Raw genomic sequence first — 20360 nt, forward strand, 5'->3', positions numbered from 1 at the left:
CACACAGCGTCTCATCATCCCCCCATTCCCCACACAGCGTCTCATCAGCCCCCCATTCCCCACACAGCGTCTCATCATCCCCCCATTCCCCACACAGCGTCTCATCATCTCCCCATTCCCCACACAGCGTCTCATCATCCCCCCATTCCCCACACAGCGTCTCATCATCCCCCCATTCCCCACACAGCGTCTCATCATCCCCCCATTCCCCACACAGCGTCTCATCAGCCCCCCATTCCCCACACAGCGTCTCATCATCCCCCCATTCCCCACACAGCGTCTCATCATCTCCCCATTCCCCACACAGCGTCTCATCATCCCCCATTCCCCACACAGCGTCTCATCATCCCCCCATTCCCCACACAGCGTCTCATCATCCCCCCATTCCCCACACAGCGTCTCATCATCCCCCCATTCCCCACACAGCGTCTCATCATCTCCCCATTCCCCACACAGCGTCTCATCATCTCCCCATTCCCCACACAGCGTCTCATCATCTCCCCATTCCCCACACAGCGTCTCATCAGCCCCTATTCCAAATGCGTCCTCATTCCCTTGTACCCTGGGTCCACCATGGTGCAGCTCCTCTCCTCACATGGCTCCATGCTGCAGCCCCTTGGTCCTCTCTTCGCACGGCTCCATGCTGCAGCTCCTCATTTCCGGATTCTCTTCTCCACCAGCAGCTTCCTGCAATCGGCTCCTCCCCCTCAAGAAATCAACTCCAGTTTAGACGCTGCCCTGCAGTCAGATCTTCAATTGTACTCGTGTCTAAGATACGAGTACAACTGAATACTGGGAGCCGGCGCGCTGCAGCTTCTCTGTGCCGGCTGTCAGCTTGACAGTCGGCACAGAGAACAGCTGACTCCCAGTCCGGGGGGGGCGGCAGAATGCAGCTGCTGGGGGAGACACTGCGGACCGCCGCGTTAGGTGGCCCGACTGCGCCCCCCTGCCAGCTGCGCCCGGGGCAAATGCCCCGGCTGCCCCCCCCTAGATACACCACTGGATAGTCACAAGCCATCAAACAAAGAAGAACTGCTTACATTTTTGCTCCAGAAGCAGTGTGAAAGACTGGTGGAAAGCATGCCAAGACGCATGAAAGCTGTGATTAAAAATCATGGTTATTCCACAAAATATTGATTTCTGAACTCTTCCCGAGTTAAAACATTAGTATTGTTGTTTCTAAATGATTACGAACTTGTTTTCTTTGCATTATTTGACGTCTGAAAGCACTGGGTTTTGTTTTTTTTTTAATTTTGACCATTTTTCTTAGAAAAAAATACAAAATTTAATGCTTGGATATTCGGAGACATGTTGTCAGAAGTTTATAGAATAAAAGAACAATTTACTCACAAATATACCTATATAGAGAAAAATCAGACAAACTGAACATTTTGCATTGGTCTCTTAATTTTTCCAGAGCTGTATGTAGCAGAGTTCAGTGTGTAACTCCTTCAAGGGAACCTGTCAGCAGAATATAACCGCTATTTACCTACAGAGATGGGGGTTATTCTGCAGGTTAAGGCTATGCTCACATGTTGCATTTTTTATGCAAGTGTTAAGCTGCATTTTACAGTAACAGCAAAATCTATGAGATTTTTGAAAATGCACACCGTTTTTTTTTCTTGACTGATCTTGAAAACTGCAGCATGTCGCTTCTTTCAGCGTTTTTTCACCCATAGAAAGCAGGTATCAGGTTTTGCTGCGTTTTTAGTGAAAAAAAAAGCATTAACAGCAACATGGGAAACCCATATGTTTTTTGTGATTTTTCCCAAGTGTAAACCATAATGTCTTGGTCTTCTCACCCGAAAATGGCAGTTAGGCCGGGATCACACATGCGAGAAACACGTCCGTGTCTCGCATGTGAAATCCAAGCTCTGGCGCCGGCACTGTGGAGCGGAGCGTGCGGCCGCATAGCAACACATGGAGCCACACGCTCCGCTCTGGAGTGCTGGCGCCAGAGCTTGGATTTCACATGCGAGACACGGACGTGTTCCTCGCATGTGTGATCCCGGCCTTAGGATTAGTACAGTTTAATTATATTAGTGATGTGCAAACATTGACTGAGCAAGCTGTGACATGCAACAATGCATGTGGCCAACAATGTCCTACAAACTCAATACTCTGTCCATGTCTTAAGTAAACTATTCCCGACAATTCCCCTTCCCCCATTATTACACTATTATATTTGTAATTGTGTATTTTTTCATGAACTTTTTTTTTGTTCAGAATAGTCACTATTTTTTCAGACATAAAATTCTTTTTCCACTAAATTGCCCTTTTTTTTTAATAAAAATGGTTTTACGGTTTCATACGGAGCTTGCATTGTTGACTTGTGTTCATGCTTCTGTGGTGTAGGCAAAAGCTAAACTTTAGGATCTGGAAAAACGCAGCAAAACCTGCTGTTTGTAAGCATCTTCTTTAATGCCAAGAGAGAAGGTTTTGCCTGCAGAGAAAAAAACCGCAATGTGTGAACATAGCCTAATATAGTTGTTTACCTGCCTGGCACATGCACTTGGCTAAACACTGCAGGGAGAAAATGAACTTTGTTCCCCCAGCAGCTTTCCAGTTGAAGTCACATGGAATGTACCAGCATAGGTTTATGATTGACACTGGCTCTGCATTGGGGCCAGCTGTCAAACAGGGCCGGGGGCACAGTTACAGCCGCCACTCTCTATCCTCAGAGCGGAGATTGAATCAGCGCCGCCCCCCATGGCTCAAGCCGGGATGCTGCCAGGGGAGTAAAGTTAATTTTCCCCCTGCAACGTTTGGCTATGTGAAGGCGCCGAGCAGGTTAATAACACTATTAACCTACAGATAAACTCCATATCTACTGGTTAACAGCGTTTTTTTTTCCGGGTCCCTTTAAAACCCCACCAAATTTGCACTTTAAGGACCAGGCAATTTTTTTTTGTCTTGTTCCTAAAAGCTATAATATTTTTATTTTTCTGACAACGAAGCTATGTAAGGGTTTGCTTATTTTGCGGCACAAGTATTTATGGTGCCAATTAGGGGTTCATATAATTTATTGATTAGCTTTAATACATTTTTTTGGTAAGAAGGTAGGGGCAAGCAAGAAAAAGTTAGCAAATTTCAAGATTATTTTAGTTTTAAATGCATTAAACTTATTTTGCAGGTTAGAACAATTATAGAGATACCAAAAATTATATAGGTTTTCATTACATTACTTTTGCACATAAAGAAATATTACGTTCTTCTGTGGATGGAGTTGGTCTTTTGCAGGAAGAGTTGATGGTTTTATTGACATCACTTTAGAGTATATATGGCTTTTGATTTCTTTATGCTCCACAGCTCTTCTTTTGAATAGCAGGCTTGGCATTAAGTCAGTCCAGCTAATCACAAGAGCCCCGGATTCTGAGAGGTAGGAGGTAGTTCTCAGAGCCAAAAGGTTACTGACAAGGCCGATGGATAGGCTTCTGCAAAGCGATTAGCACCAACTCTACCAATGATGTAAACTTTATTCTTACTTTTTGTATAATAAAGCAATTTGTATAGTGGATGTTGATTTCCATTTTATATTTTCTAACTTTTTTTTCAGTCCCACTTTTGTACATATGAAGCCTGGTCACTCAAATACACTGCAATAACATATACCAAGATCACAGCCATGTGGGTCAATGGTAGACTCCCAACACAACCGATCATTAACCCACAATCCAGTCACAAGAGAGGCCCATGAGACAGTACAGAGTCCCCTCCCACTTTCCAACCACTTAGATGCTGCGATCAAAACGGTTCTGAGGGATTAAACTGCTAGGATTGAAACTAGCATAGCAGTCTCACTCCTGCTGCGGATCGTGCAGGTGCATTGACTGCACCAGTGAAATCAACTTGACGAAAATGTACGTCATTATATAGGAACCAGCATCCGTTCAGGATATAGTCATAAAAACGGTTCTCCACTGACCAAATTGGGCCCCTGCAATGACCCCCAATGACATGTTCAGAAACCAGACAGTTAATGTTCAGTTTCACTGCAGTATCACTACACTACCAGTCATTAAGTTCTCATTGCCCACTTATATCAGTGGGTTGTCTGTGTAATGCAGGCCAGGATAGGATGACAGCACAGTGTGTAACCACTCTCCAATCAGGAGAATAAACAGGGAGGCCACCAATTATTCAGAATATAAGCAAGATCAACTCTCCTAAGCCATTTATATAGGGAATGTGGATCATAGAAAGCAGAAAAAAATCATACCTTGATATCAGCAATCCAATGTCTTATTCCAGAGTAAGCCACATTTTTAATATATGAAAATGAGCTGTTAAAGACTATGGCAGGACACTGCTCTGCTTGAGAATCTGCCTCCAGAGCTTATTTATAACAAACAAAAAGGAGTTAGCAGTATGAGAAATGTGACAGACAGTACATAACTCAATTTTGTCCTAGAAATTTGCTGCAGCTCTCACAGCTCTGCTGGCTGCATGAGAGATGCACTGAGAGGAGCCCACATTTGTGTTAGTTATAATCAAACACAGCTCTGCAGTGAGCAACCATTATATATCACATCAGCAATGCCCTCTTTTATTTAGAATAAGCTCTTATTCGTCTTCCTATGACCTGCATGACCATATACATGTCTCAGGAGAGTTGATCCTACTGCCAAATATCCTTTATCCCCCTCCTACTCCCTGAAGTGGAGTAAGAAAATGGATTTTCACAATTTAATTCACTTCTTGTCATTACAGCACTACCAGAACATATCTACATGTACTTATCGAAAGATTCAATTAATGTTATCCTTATTTGCAATGAGACTCCAATGAAATATATAACAAGGAATAGATTTGTGCCAAAAAAGGGATCATTTTTGCAATACTATTTGATACAAAAATATCAACCATCACCATGCATTTTGCAAATACCACCAAAATAACAGAAGAGGGTACTCTTACTGTACTGATTTAGACCAGAAGAGTCTTCTCCAGTACTAATGTGTCATAAGTTGAGTGCTTGGAGATTTTCATTAGACAACATAAATCATGTACTGGTATTTTTATGATCATGAGAGAAAATTCCAGAAAATCCCTACAAACCTTTTAAAACATACATGAAGCATTAACCAGCAAGCATCATATTACTGAAATAAAACGTATATCGCGCAAACTTTTCAGGTACAGTATAAATAACATGTATATAGTTTGTCATAAACATTTACTGCTGTATTCTCACGTACATAGTTTGTTATTGGTGTCATCACTTGCTAGATGCATAGAGGTAGGCATATAAGAAATTGAGTAAAATGAAAACCACAATAAGGTTTGATATCCTTGAAAAAGTATATATAAATGACTAAAAAATTTTAAAAAGTTGAAAAACATGTCTAACTTAGTCAAGGGTGAACAACATTTTTTTTGGTCCAAGGACCATATTTCCATCCTACACAAATCACAAAGACCACACTTTTTTCTAAACGGGTAGTTCCATGAACACATTACCTGAAAGACCATCGGTGCATTAGTACCGGAATCAGATTTTGAGTATTTGAGAAGGATTTGGAGATTTTCGTCTAAGTTTTTGTTCCAAAAAAAATCAGTGTGAAGACACGCTAACTTAAACAGAGTTCTCTGGAGCAGAAACTTGCCAAATCCTCCTCAATCTTAAAGTTTTGACACTTTTTAAGTTTTAACATAGCCATGAAACACATTATAAATTGCTACATGCACAAGATCAGAACCATTGTCAGCACATGAGTGTAGAACCAGAACCACCATCAGTTTATGCATGTAATGCCAGAATTGCCGTCAGTACATGCATGCAGCGCCAGAAACAGTCAGTACATGAATGCAGCACCAAGCTTAGTACAGTGGTCAATTGTAATGTCACATCAATCCCATATACATTCGTATTACATGAACCTAGAATTCCCAGCATGTCCTTAACAATGGTAAGGAGATGCTGGGAGTTGTTACCAGTCATCATCAGACTGCCAACTATACAGGAACCACAGCCCTGATGAGATGGGCAGTATCACAAACATTTGCATCCAGGTACCTTATAGGTAACATTCTGTAAATGGAGTCTTCCCCATCCCTTTTGTCTAAATGTAGCAGACACCATGATGAGAGTCCACACCAAAAGCTCCTCTCACCAGACTTGTCTCTTCTCCATCTTCAGCAGCACATCCCGACATGGTGCATTTACAAATAAAAGCATTATTATACTGCACCATAAATAAAAATATCTCCCATGCTCTGCCCCTGAATAAATAATTGCCCCTCACTGTGCTTCCGGCACAAAATATTCCCCCACAGTACGCATCTCTATAAATTACTCCTTCCCGCCCCTCTCTATGCCCTTCCATATAATCTTACCCATATAAGGCCTCAGCATATTATCCCCCCACTTAATTACCCTTTCCATATCTCCCCCAAACTACCACTTTCCAAGTCCCCCCAACCCACTGCCCCTTGCTATACTATGCCTCTTTTCAAAATGCCCCCCCTTAATGTCTCAAATTGCCAAATTGTGTGTACTTGTAACAAAACAACTCTTTCCTCCCACCGCATCAAAAATAACATGACAAATATTTAATCCTAGGCTCCTCCATGGAGCGCTTACCGTTGACCGAAGTCTCCTCTGCCCATGCAACCCTGGCAGTAGTGTGATGACGTCCTCACTCCGCTGCATGTTGGGAAGGGGCTGAAGAGCGCTCATCTTCCCCAGTCTTGGGGCATCTTAAAAGACGTGAATACATTTGAATATGGGAAGAAGCGGTGTGGGCCACATATTCTTTGTCGGGCCACATGTTGTGCAGGCCTTAACTTTGTTTACTAGTGATGAGCGAATATACCCGTTTCTCGAGATTTAGTTTTTCTTGCCGCAAATGAATGATTTACATCTGTTAGCCAGCATAAGTACATGTGGGGATTCACTAGCAACCAGGCAACCCCCACATGTACTTATGCTGGCTAACAGATGTAAATCATTCAGCTGCAGCAAGAAAAACTAAAACTCCGAGCACTAAAAATACTCGGAGGACCCCCGAGCGTGCTCGGGAAATCTCGAGTAACGAGTATATTCGCTCATCACTATTGTTTACCTTTCACTGGATTTTTAATTTTTTTAAATTAAACCAAGTACCTCCTTCAATTGCTGAATTGCCGCTGCTCTACAAATTCTGGAGTATTTTTTTCTATTTTGTGCCCCTTGCTTCCAAAGTTCTGCCACTTGGTAAGAATGGTGCAGATTTTCCCTTCATTCAACTGGGTGTGCACCACAGAACTTTTTGTGGGTGTTTTCTTCCTCTCTTCTGATGCTGGTCCATCAAAACACAGCTACAACCCACAGAATTTCTGTGGCATGCACCCAGCGGGTTGAAGGGAAATTCTGCATATTTATTGCCAGGAACCGTAACGTTAAAAGCACTTCTGCAACTTGTTTAGAAAAGTCCAGCTTCCCCTCCAAATTAAAAATAGAATGTCTTACCGGTAATTCGGTTTCTAGGAACCTTCCACGACAGCGGTACTGGAGGATGTCTCCCCGCCCTAATGGGGGACAGGAACACAAAGAGGTTAAATACCCTCCCCTTCCTGCCACCTCCAGTGTTTTTTCTGGACACAGTAGTATGTGTAATTACCAACTCGGTGCAGGAACCCCTCAATAAATATCGTTAATAGGGAGGGAAATTAGTGCTGTCGTGGAAGGTTCCTAGAAACCGAATTACCGGTAAGACTAATTCTATTTTCTCTAGTCACCTTCCACGGCAGCGGTACCGGAGTAGTACAAACAAATAATTTCTTAGTGAGGGACGACAGCCTGCAGAACTCGTCTGCCGAATGTTAAATCCCTGTTAAAGTCTAATCTGTAGTGCCTGGTGAACGTATGAACCGACGACCAGGTGGCGGCTCTGCAGATCTGCTCCGTAGATGAGTCCCCTCTCTGCCCATGATGTCGACACTGACCGTGTGGAGTGGGCCTTTAGTGATAAAGGAAGGGATAAGTTCTGAGATGAATATGCCAGGGCTATGGCCTGCTTAATCCAATTGGCAATTGTGTTCTTTGCCGCTTTTTTGCCCTTGTTCCTTCCTGAGTATTGGATAAATAAATTTCAATCAATCCTCCAGCTCTGAGTCTGTTAGAGGTAGAAAAGAACCATCCTTCGGACGTCCAAGGTGTGGAAGGACTCATCCTTCCTGTTGGAAGGGTCTGGGCAGGATGAGGGCAGCACTATGTCCTGACCTCTATGAAAGTCTGACGTTACCTTAGGTAAAAATAATGGGTCTAGACGAAGGATTATACTGTCAGTTGTTACCCTGAAATAAGGTTCTTGCATAGAAAGCATTAAGCTACTTACTGGTAGCGGCATTTTTCGGAGGCCCATGACAGCACACGAGAGAGGGGATCCGCCCTTAAGGAACAGGAAACCTACAGATACAAAAGGGCGGCACCTCTCCCCATGCATCAGTTGTATTTCAGAGCCTGAGAGGACTGCCGCGGTTAGTGGTACACAAATATACATTATATACATTTGAAACAAAATAACCCATTATTGTAATAAGACACCATACGTGAGATTTACATATTACGCTATATACATATCAGGAAGTGCTACCCCCACGTGAATAGGGAGGGAACTAAGGGTGCTGTCATGGGCCTCCGAAAAATGCCGCTACCAGTAAGTAGCTTAATGCTTTATTCGGACTCCCATGACAGCACACGAGAGATTTACAGAGATGTAAGCTACCTTAGGGAGGGACTATAGATTGTAGCACCCTTAACCCAAAGGAAAGATCAGAGGAGGACCCCAAATCCAACCGATAGTGTTTAAAGAAAGTGGAAGGGGATGACCATGTGGCCGCCTTATATATCTGCTCCACTGACACTCCAGATCTTTCTGCCCAGGATGACGCCATGGCCCGGGTGGAATGTGCCTTTAGGTTCTGCGGAGCTGGCCCCCCACCTGCTGTATAAGCTAGAGAGATAGTTTCCCTAATCCATTTAGCCAGTAAATATTTCGATACTCTAAACCCTTTCCTTGGACCTTGGAAGGAAAGAAGCAGTGCCCCATCTTTCTTCCAATTATCAGTAGCTGAAATATACTGAAGAAGAGATCTCCTGACGTCTAACGTATGAAGCTCCTGCTCTTTAGGATTAGAGGGATTAGGAATAAAGGACGGCAAAACTATCTCCTGTGATCTATGGAACCGTGTCGCCACCTTTGGCAGATATGCTGGGTCTGGTCTAAGGACTACTCTGTCTGACAAGATTTCAGTGTATGGAGGAGCTCTGGAAAGTGCCTGTATATCCCCTATCCTGCGAGCTGAGGTTATGGCGATCAGGAAGGCTGTCTTAAGTGTCAACATTTTGATCGAGGCCTCCTGCAGAGGTTCAAAGGGGGGTTTAGTTAGAGAGGACAGAACTAAATTTAAATCCCATGGAACTGTTCTGTCTTTATGCAGTGGTGTAGATCTACTAACTGCCTTCATAAACCTCGCTATCCAGTAGTTATTCGCTATATTACAGGAAAATAGGGCACCTAAAGCTGAGACCTGTACCCTAAGGGTACTAGGAGAGAGTTTTAACTCGAACCCCTTCTGTAGGAACTCTAGGATTTGTTGTACTGGCACCCCGTCTTGGACATTAAACTTTGAACAAGACAAGAACTTTCTCCAAGTCCTAGAGTAGATTCTCGTAGTTATTTGCTTTCTACTCTTTAGGAGCGTCTCCACCAAGTTTGGAGAGAAGCCTTTCCCCACTAATAGTGACCGTTCAAACTCCATGCCGTCAAATGGAGCCCCGCCACTTGTGGATGGGAGATCGGTCCCTGAGAAAGCAAGTTCGGGATCTCTGGCAGTACCCAGGGGACCGCTACAGACATTGTCTTGAGCCAGGCAAACCAGGTTCTTCTGGGCCAAAAGGGGGCGATAAGGATGACTTTCGCTCGATCCTCCCTGATTTTCCTCACCACTAGAGGTATCAGGTTCAGTGGTGGGAAAGCATAGGCCAGTGGAAAATCCCATTTTATGAGAAACGCGTCTACCGCCAGGGGATTCTCCCTGGGATTTAGGGAGCAAAAAAGTTTTACTTTTCTGTTGTTTCTGGTGGCGAATAGATCCACCACTGGTTGACCCCATCTGCGGACGACGAGATTGAAAATGTCCTCGTTGAGAGACCACTCTCCCTGTTTTAACACATTTCGGCTGAGGAAATCTGCTGCCACATTTTCTTTTCCCTTGATGTGAAGAGCTGTCAAAGATAGAAAATTGAGCTCTGCCACCTGGAACAACCGATCCGTGATCTGCATTAAAGTTTCGGAACGAGTTCCCCCTTGCCGGTTTATGTAAGCGACCGCCACTCTGTTGTCCGACAGAATTCTGACGTGCTGGCCCTGCAGATATACGAGGAATTTTTTAACAGCCAGTTCAACCGCCAACAACTCTCTTTGATTTGATGAAAATGTTGTGAAGGGTTCCCACTGTCCCTGGACCACCATGTCCCCCATATAGGCTCCCCACCCTGAAGAGCTGGCATCCGTGGTTATCACGTGGGTGACATCTACCATCCAGGGAACCCCTGCTGATAAATTTTGTTTATCTAGCCACCATCTAAGGGAATTCAATGTTATCGGCCTCAATGTCAATTTCCCATTCAATGCGCCTCCTAAGGCTCTGTCATGGAACAGGACTTCTTTTTGTAGGGACCTGGTGTGGAACTGAGCCCACTTAACTGCTGGGATGCAAGATGTGAGTGACCCAAGTAGAGACATTGCTTGTCTAAGTGTCATGGAAGGTGTATTGATTGCTCTTAATACAAAACTCTGAATTTGGTCCATTTTCTCCATAGGGAGGAGACACTGCTGTGTCACTGAATTCAACATTAACCCCAGGAATTTTTGAACATTTAGGGGCTGTAATTTTGATTTTTCAAAGTTTATGATCCAACCCAACCGTTCTAGTTTGGTTTTAGCAATCTCCCATTGTGACAGACAATGATCTACCGAGTTACCTACAATGAGGAAATCGTCCAAGTAGGGGACTATAAGGATATTTGACTCTCTTAAATGCGCCATGACTTCCGCAATTATTTTAGTAAACACCCTAGGTGCCGAGGTGATCCCAAAGGGGAGCGCTCTGAATTGAAAATGTTGAATCCTACCCCCCATTAGTATCGCTACCCTCAGGTACCGTTGGAAATCAGCATGAATGGGTACATGATAGTAGGCATCTTTCAAATCCACTACTACCATGAAACAGTTGTTGAAAAGCATTTTTATTGCCAAATTGATGGACTCCATTTTGAAAGTGTGTTTCACCAAAAACTTATTGAGACCCTTAAGATTTATAATGGTCCTGTAAGATTTATCAGGCTTCTGGATTAGGAACAGGGGAGAGTAAAACCCTTCCCCTGCCTGAGAATACGGCACTTCTACCAAAACATTTTTGGAACAAAGAGTCCTCACTTCCTCTTCTAGGGCGAATTGTTCAGTGGGAGATGAGCGCCAGAGTGTTAAACTAAATTTGTCCTGTGGAATATGAACAAATTCCAGCTTGAGACCATGGGAAACAGTGTCTTTTATCCAAACGCTGTTTGTGATTTTCGACCACTCTGCCGAGAAACGCAATAGTCTCCCTTCCACTGGAATTGCCAGTCATTGGTCTTGTTTTTTATTTTCCGTCTGGTTACGGCGAAACATGAGACCTGTACCTCGCTTTCGCCTATCCTCCCATCTGGGACGATCTCTCCCTGGTGAAAAGGCTCGCTTTCCTCCCCGGTTGAACCTTCTTTTGTTGAAGGGACGACGGTATGGATTGAACAGGTTGGGAAACTTTTTCTTATCATCTCCTGCTTTCTCCAGGAGTTCATCCAGGGTAGGCCCAAATAAATACTCGCCTTTACAAGGGATAGCGCAGAGCTTCGCTTTTGCCTGCATATCCCCCGGCCAGCATTTCAGCCATAGGGCTCTCCTTGCAGCATTAGAAAGTCCTGCTGCTCTAGCTGCCAACTTTACGGAGTCAATTGAGGCGTCTGATAAAAAAGCCGCCCCCTCCTGGATTACAGGTAATGCTGAGAGAATGGAATCTCTAGAGGCCCCTTGTTTTAATTGGGTCTCCAACTGGTCCAGCCAGACCATCATTGACCTTGCCGTGCAGGTTGAAGCTACCGCAGGTCTTAAGGAGCCAGCTGCCATCTCCCAGGTTCCCTTCAGGAAGGTATCCACTTTCCTATCCAGGGGGTCTTTAAGTGTTCCCATATCTTCAAATGGGAGAGAAGATCGTTTAGCTACCTTGGCAATTGCTGCATCCAGCTTTGGTGCTTTCTCCCAGTTACCTACTGCTGGGTCATCAAAAGGGTATCGACGTTTTTGCGCAGGTGGTAAGGAGCCTTTTCTCTCCGGTTTTCTCCACTCCCTATTAATAAGATCTTGTATTTTCTCATTTAAAGGAAACACTCTGCGCTTCTTTTGCTCCAATCCACTGAACATCATTTGTTCTTTGGATAGTTGAGGCTTGGGTTCCGATATACCCATTGTGCCTCTGACCGCCTTTACCAATTTGTCTATCCTTTCTAGGGGTAGGCAAAACCGAGCAGCGTCTTCTTCCGAAGAGGAGGATGATGCTGCTGAATTGTCTGATTCTTCGGACTTGTCCTTTTCCATAGACGAATCAGATGCCCACTCAGTTCTCTGCCTAGAACCTCCTGACTGTGAAAGGTTTTTAAAGGACTCTTTAACCTCCATTCTAATCATCTCCTTGAGACTGGCCGTAATAGAGGAGGATTCCTCGGCTACCTACGGGGATAAGTAAGGTAGACTAGAGTGTAAGATCTACATGCTATACCCCCTCCCCTCCTTCCAGAACCTCACCGTCTGCTGGATACAGGGGTCACATAGTTTTTTAGGGTGTGAGTCAGGCAAGGGAACCCCGCAGATGGCACATTCCCTATGCTTCGCCTTACTGACGTTTTTCCTTCCCTACATAAAAACACATGAGGGGAGACTAGTCACTAAGTGAACTTTCTCGAAGATCACTTACCAGTGGCTGCTCACACCCAGAAATACCGAAGCACGAGGGGGATCCTTTTTGGCTGACCCTCCAGACCCCTGTCTGGAGGAGCTTCTGCGGCCCGAACCATCGCTCCTCTTTTCATGTTCCTTCTCCTTGGGTTTCTGGGATGCTTGTTCCAGCAGCACAACCTGCTGATCCTGATCTGAATCCATTTTCAGTAAATTGGAGCCAGAACCCGCGAACATGCTGCTGGAGCTGCCTTATAAAGCCCCTCCTTCGGTCAGCGCATCCTGCCCAGCTTGCTTGTTTAATTTTCCCGCCCTCCCGCAGCTGTGGGGAATCAATCGTCACTCCGGAGGGATTGCGGCATGATCTCCGGTGGGCGCCGCCATCTTGGAGCCCCCGCGCATGCGCAGGAGCTCACCGATCCGGAAGACGTCGCCGGCTCCGCCCCCCGACGTCACCACAGCTTTCAGCGCTTCCTGTCAGCGCTGCAGCCCTCGTGGAACGCCGAGGCCGGCCAGCTACGATCCGATCGGCGCCCCCTAGATGCCGCCGCGCCCCCCCCTGTCCAGAGAGACCCACAGCCCACGGGAAGGGCGACTTACCAGACGCTGGCCCCGGAGACCGGACACCCCCTGGCGACCGCTCCTCGCTGCCTAGTCACCGCCGTGCCGCCCTGCCAGGGCCACCGTGACTACATCAGGTACCCGCACCGGCCGAAGTGGGAGACCCCCTCGCCACCAGAATCGGTCCGGCTGGCCTGGACTCCTGTAGATTCTATAGGCATCCAGTCCCTTCAGGAACAGGAAACCAACTGATGCATGGGGAGAGGTGCCGCCCTTTTGTATCTGTAGGTTTCCTGTTCCTTAAGGGCGGATCCCCTCTCTCGTGTGCTGTCATGGGAGTCCAAATAAAGAGCCTGTATCTCTCCTACCCGTTTAGCGGAGGTAATGGCGACTAGAAAGACAGTTTTGAGGGTGAGAACTTTTAAGGAAGATTCTGATAAAGGTTCAAATGGAGATTGTGTCAGACTATTTAGTACCAAATTCAGGTCCCAGGGGGAACACGATTACGCACTGTGGGACAGAGTCTACAGGCTGAAGTCATGAAGCATTTTATCCAACGATGGTTGGACAAATCCTGATAAAAAAAAAGAACTAAGTGCAGAGACCTGAACTTTTAATGTACTCGGCCTAAGTCCTAACTCTAGACCTTTCTGGAGGAAGTCTAGGATCTGGGCCACATTCGGATGGAAAGGGTCCCGAGTATTCGGAGAGCACCATGAAGAAAATGTCTTCCAGACTTTGCCATAAATGGCGTTGGTTACCGGCTTCCTACTTTTCTGAAGAGTCTGAATTACTGCATGAGAAAGGCCTCTCGCTCTCAGAATTTCGGCTTCAGTAGCCATGCTGCAAGGTTCAATCTGTGTAGGTTCGGGTGTAATAAAGGACCTTGATGAAGAAAGTTGCTCTTCTGGGGTAATTGTATTGGACCCTTATGGGCCATCTCCAACAGTGCACACCCAGTCCAACCCCTTCCCGACCACATAGGGGCAATCAGAATTGTAGTAAAACCATCGGATTTTCTGTAGAGTTTTTGACAGAATCGGGATAGGTGGGAAAGCATAAGCAAGGTCGAACTCCCAAGGGTGTGAGAAAGCATCCATGCCCAGTGCTTTGTCTGTCATGTTTAGGGAAAAATATGCTTGTAGTTTGACATTCTGGCCGTTGGCAAATAAGTCTACGTCCGGGATCCCCCATCGGGAAACGAGAGAGGAAGACTTCCTGATCCAGGCACCATTCTCCCGGATGTATATCTTTACTGCTGAGAAAGTCTGCCTGGGTATTGGCAGACCCCTTTAGATGGATGGCTGTGATAGATAAGAGGTGCCGTTCTGCCCAGGAAAAAATTTTTCGCAGCCAGATTTTTTAATTTCTCGAACCTCGTACCCCTTTGATGACAGAGGTAAGCTACCGTGGTCACATTGTCAGAGTATATTTTGACATGGTGACCCTGGAGAAGAGTCGATGCAGCCTTTAAGGCCTCCTCCACTGCCTTCAGTTCCCTGAAGTTTGATGAGCAGGCTCTGATGTTCAGAGACCATATGCCCTGGAAGTGAGAATTCTCTACGACAGCTCCCCATCCCCTTCAACTGGCATCTGGAGTGAGAATCTTCAATGGGATCTGGTCCCAACTGCCCCCCTGTTGAAGATTCCGGAGCCAGAGTCACCATGTCAGCGATGTTCTGACGTGATTGGAAGGAGAACTTTCTTTGACAGGGAGCTCTGTTGCCTGTCCCAAGAAGACAATACGTGTGTCTGAAGGATTCTGGTATGGGCCTGGGCCCATGGTACCATCTGGATACAAGAGGTTATGGACCCCAAAATGGACATGGAATGTCTCAGAGTAGGAGTCCTCAGGGTTTTGTACTCCTTTATCAGGGGAATAGCAGATCTTATTGATTCCATTTTGAATCTTCTGTATGTAATCACCCAATTTAAGGGTTTCAGATAGATAATTATCCTGTGCTTCCCCGAAGGTTTCCTGATTAGAAATAGGCAAGAATAGTGACCTCTGCCTATCTCCTGTTGAGGAACTGGAGAGATTACTCCCGTCTGGAGTAAATCCTGAAGGCCCGAGCAGAATGCATCCTGCGGATGGAGACTTTGTAAAGGGGTAACCCTTAGGCGACAAGGGGGAGGACTCTCGAACTCCAAACTTAGACCGTCTTGAATGGGACGGAGTACCCACGGGTTTGAAGAGATGGAACGCCACTGGCTGATAAAGTTTGAGAGGCGACCCCCGACCCCGAGGGAATAGTCACTGTTTATCTGGAGTCTGGGGAACAAGGATATTCCTTCCCCCTTTAGGGTAGCTCCAGCGGCCTGTTTTGCCCTTGCCTTTGAAATCCCTTTGAGAGGTCTGATCTCTTGAGGGACGAAAAAAAACTTTTTTTTTAATCCTCTGCTCGGGGAGCGCCTTCTTTTTGTCTGTGGCTTTGTCTAAAATATCATCCAGGGCCTGACCAAACAGGTATCTACCCTGGAAAGGAATGGTACAAAGTTTTGCTTTGGATGTAATGTCGCCACTCCAGGACTTCAGCCACCGTGCTCTCCTGGCCGAGTTAGAAAGCACCGCGGCTTTGGATGCCACTCTGACAGATTCCGCCGAGGCTTCGGCAAGAAACCCCGTAGCTTTTTGGAGCAGGGGAAGGGAATCTAGAATCACTTCTCTCGATGTTCCCTGGGTAAGGTTATCCTCTAGAGTACGGAGCCAACGAAACAGAGATCGAGCTACACATGTAGATGCTATGTTTGTCTTAATGAGGTTACTGGATGTGTCCCAAGATCGTCTAAGGAGAGTCTCCATTTTCTGATCCATGGGGTCCCTGAGCTGGGATGAGTCTTCAAATGGCAGTGCTGTCTTTTTTTGTCACTCTGCACACCACCAGGACATCAACCTTTGGTGTGTCCCACAGAGAGGTGTCCCCATCTAGAGGGAAGCGGGTTTTTTTTTTTTTCAACTCCAACGGGACACTAAGCCCTTTTCCAGGGGACTCCCATTCATGTAGAATGAGGTTCTGCACATTTTCATGGATCGGGAACCCTTTTAGTTTTTTTGGGTTTTAAGCCCCCAAACATCTCATCCTGCATGGATTGCTTAACCTCCTCTTCCTCAACACCCATTGTCCCCCTGAACATACTAATTAATTCTCGTATGTCCTTAGAGGAAAAATAATATTTCTTATTATCTTCCCTGGGGTTAGAAGTGGAGCCCTCATTCTCCCAAACATCTTTCGAATCAGAAGAACGTATTTCACCCGAGTCTGACTCTACCACAGATATTTTCCTCTTTTTTGGAGGAGGAGGCTGTGGTAACAGTGTCTGGGAAAGGGCAGATACTGATGACTGCACTTAATTTTTATTAAAAGATTTGATGCTTTCAAGGAGGGACAGTTGTTCGGTGCGTAACACCTCGTCCGTGCAGGATTGACAAAGCTTCTTGTATGATATAGGAAGCTTTGTTGCACATACACTACACCACACTTGCGGTCTTCCATTTTTCTGGAAGATTTGTCCTTCTTGGGGGCAGAGGCCTTGTCTCCCTAGAAAGAGAGAGAAGGAAAACAGTCTAAATGCCACCCAGAAGTAAAGACCTTCATCAGCTACCCACAGTAGGAGGGAGGACGCCGGGCTCTACAGACGCAGAGAGAGGGGTTCGGTCACCGTCCATGGTCAGTCCACAGGCCAGACAGACAGTGGGTCTTATCTGGTGGTGAAACCTGACCAGGGTTAAATAACCGAGGTCTGGTGTCTGACACCGCGTGCTCCTCCTCTCCCAGGTCACATGCAGGGAAAAACAGGGGGGGGGGGGATCCCAGGTGAAAACGCCCCATGTGGCTGCCGGCCCCATAGTAGCAGCGGAGATGCTGGCCGCGCGTGCGTTCCAGCGTGGAGCGCACAGGGAACAAACAGGAAGTACTAGCGTGTTACTTCCGGTACACGCGTACTCCAGAATCCAGCGCCATGAGGATGAAGCCGGGGAGCTGCGAGGGGACCACAGCCGCACGTCACCCCCATGCTTTACCCGTCGAGGGGGCGCAGGAAGGGCGGGAATAGGGGTCCCGAGTCTAGGCATGGCATAGAGACGGGAGCAGCTATACCAGGAGGAGAGCATCGCCCCCGACCCCAGCTGCCTGGCTAATGGTAAGCTGAACTGTGTGCTCCTGTCGCCAGCACCACAGGATCTCTTCATGCCCCATAGGGGACAGGAAAAACACTAGAGGTGTCAGGAAGGGGAGGGTTTTTAACCTCTTTGTGTTCCTGTCCCCCATTAGGGCAGGGAGACATCCTCCGGTACCGATGTCGTGGAAGGTGACTAGAGAAATAATGCCATTTTTAACTGTTACCTGTATGCTAATTGGCGTTGTACAGCCCAGTATGTGTCTTCGGACTGATCAGCACCTCCTCTGTCCCCGCAAGTACTCTTTCATATCTTTATTGACGTCATCCATACAGCTTGTTTTGCCTGTGGAGCGCCTTATTCCCTAATGTGCAGGCGTGAGAACTGAACAGACTCTGAATGACCGAGGTGATGTCAACCACATCACACAAAGTATGGAAGTCTGGGGCTGCAGGGCTAAAGAATATGCTGAGCACAATCCAGAGCCACTCATCAGAATGCTCGGCCTAGATTAGCATATGCTATCAAATGATTATACAATAGCTAGGCTCTTATGAAGCTGTTTCAGAAGTGCTTATAAAGAGGGCTGGAAGTTGGTGGATATAGTTTTTATAGGGAAAACCTTGTGATAGATTTCCTTTAAAGAGATATTCAGGCCTACATAAACCACCACTTAGCTCCTCAAATGATTTTGTTCTTCCATAGCTGGAAGACAGCAACTGATTTGATTACATTGGTTTCGAGGTGAGTAAAAGGCTTCTTAGGCTATATTCACACTTTGCGGATTTTGCTGCGGATCCGCAGCGGATTTGACCGCTGCGGATCCGCAGCAGTTTCCCATGAGTTTACATTTCAATGTAAACCTATGGGAAACAAAAAACGCTGTGCACATGCTGCAGAAAAATCCGCGCGGAAACGCTGCGGATTACATTCCGCAGCATGTCACTTCTTTTCTGCGGATTTTCAGCTGCTCCAATAGAAAACTGCAGTTGAAAATCCGCAGAAGAAAACGCAGTAAAAACCGCGATAAATCCGCAGTAAAAACCGCGATGGGTTTTCACTGCGGATTTTGCAATTCCGCTGCGGAAAAATCCGCAGTGGAATCTGCAAAGTGTGCACATAGCCTTAAAGTGTTCAAAAACAATGGATTGTTGAAGTGGAAACCAGTTACAAAAACTCCACCTTTGGGAGTTTTTATTTTCCTGAAGAGGTCTTGAAGACTTTTGGAAGATTATATATATATACATATATACACACCGTATATACTCGAGTATAAGCTGACCCGAGTATAAGCCGACCCCCCTAATTTTGCCACAAAAAAACTGGGAAAACTTATTGACTCGAGTATAAGCCTAGGGTGGAAATGCAGCATTTACCGGTGAATTTCAAAAATAAAAATAGATCATTCTTGCCCCATAGCTGTGCCATATAGTGCTCTGCACCGTTCATATTTCCCCATAGTTGTGCCATATAGTGATCTGCACGGTTCTTATTTCCCCATAGCTGTGCCCCATATAGTGCTCTGCACCGTTCATATTTCCCCATAGATGCTCCACATATATCTGTGCCGCCGCTGCTGCTGCAATAAAAAAAAAAAAGCCATACTCACCTCTCTTGCTTGCAGCTCCCAGCGTCCGGTCCCGGCGTCTCTCCGCTCTGACTGATCAGGCAGAGGGCGCCGCGCACACTATATGCGTCATCGCGCCCTCTGACCTGCACAGTCAGAGCAGATAGACGCCGGGAAGATGGAGCGGCACCCGGCGGCTGGAACGTGGACAGGTAAATATGCGATACTTACCTGGTCCCGGCATCCGACTCCTTCTCCCGGACAGCTGTCTTCGGTGCCGCAGCTTCTTCCTCTATCAGCGGTCACCAGCACCGCTGATTAGAGAAATGAATAGGCGGCTCCACCCCTATGGGAGGTGGAGCAGCTTATTCATTTCTCTAATGAGCGGTCCCACGTGACCGCTGAACAGTGGAAGAACTGCAGCACCGAAGACCGTGGGACAGGCGGGGAGCGCCAGGATCGCTGGAAGCAGGTAAGTATGCCTCAGCGCCCTCACCCGCCGACCCTGCCACCCACCTTGGGTTGGGCTGAAAATCTCGGCTTATACTCGAGTATATACGGGTATATCTTTTTTTCCCCTAATAGTTCTTTGCAGCCTTTTGATCGGATAGTGCCTAGCTGGGAGCAGATTAATTGACCATCTGCTTCAAAGAAATAATATGCACTCCCTGCTCTCCCCTATCACAAATTTTTAAAAATCTCCTCAGAAGGGGGAGGAGGGGGGAATGCCCAAAACCCACCTCAAATGAACAGCAAACCAGACAGAAATAACTAGAAAGTTAACACAACCCATGCGAATATAGCCATACAGCAGAAGAGGAGCACCTCAATAATTGCTTGAGGCTTTAGAACAACATTCAGCGTAACATTATATATATATATATATATATATATATATATATATATATATATATATATATATATATATATATATATATATATATATATATATATATATATATATATATATATATATTTAGCTACGAGAAGGCTGAGAAGGCCATCCGTCCATCTAAACTGGTCTCTTGCAATGATCATCCGCAGGAAGACAAGAAGAAATAAATCTAGCACAGTTGCCTTTGGAGACTGTCAGACACGTAAAGTCCGCAATTTACGGTGGCTTTACTTTGCCTATAGG

The sequence above is a fragment of the Ranitomeya imitator genome, chromosome 3 (genome assembly GCF_032444005.1).
Source record: "Ranitomeya imitator isolate aRanImi1 chromosome 3, aRanImi1.pri, whole genome shotgun sequence".
In the NCBI taxonomy this organism is placed as follows: domain Eukaryota; kingdom Metazoa; phylum Chordata; class Amphibia; order Anura; family Dendrobatidae; genus Ranitomeya; species Ranitomeya imitator.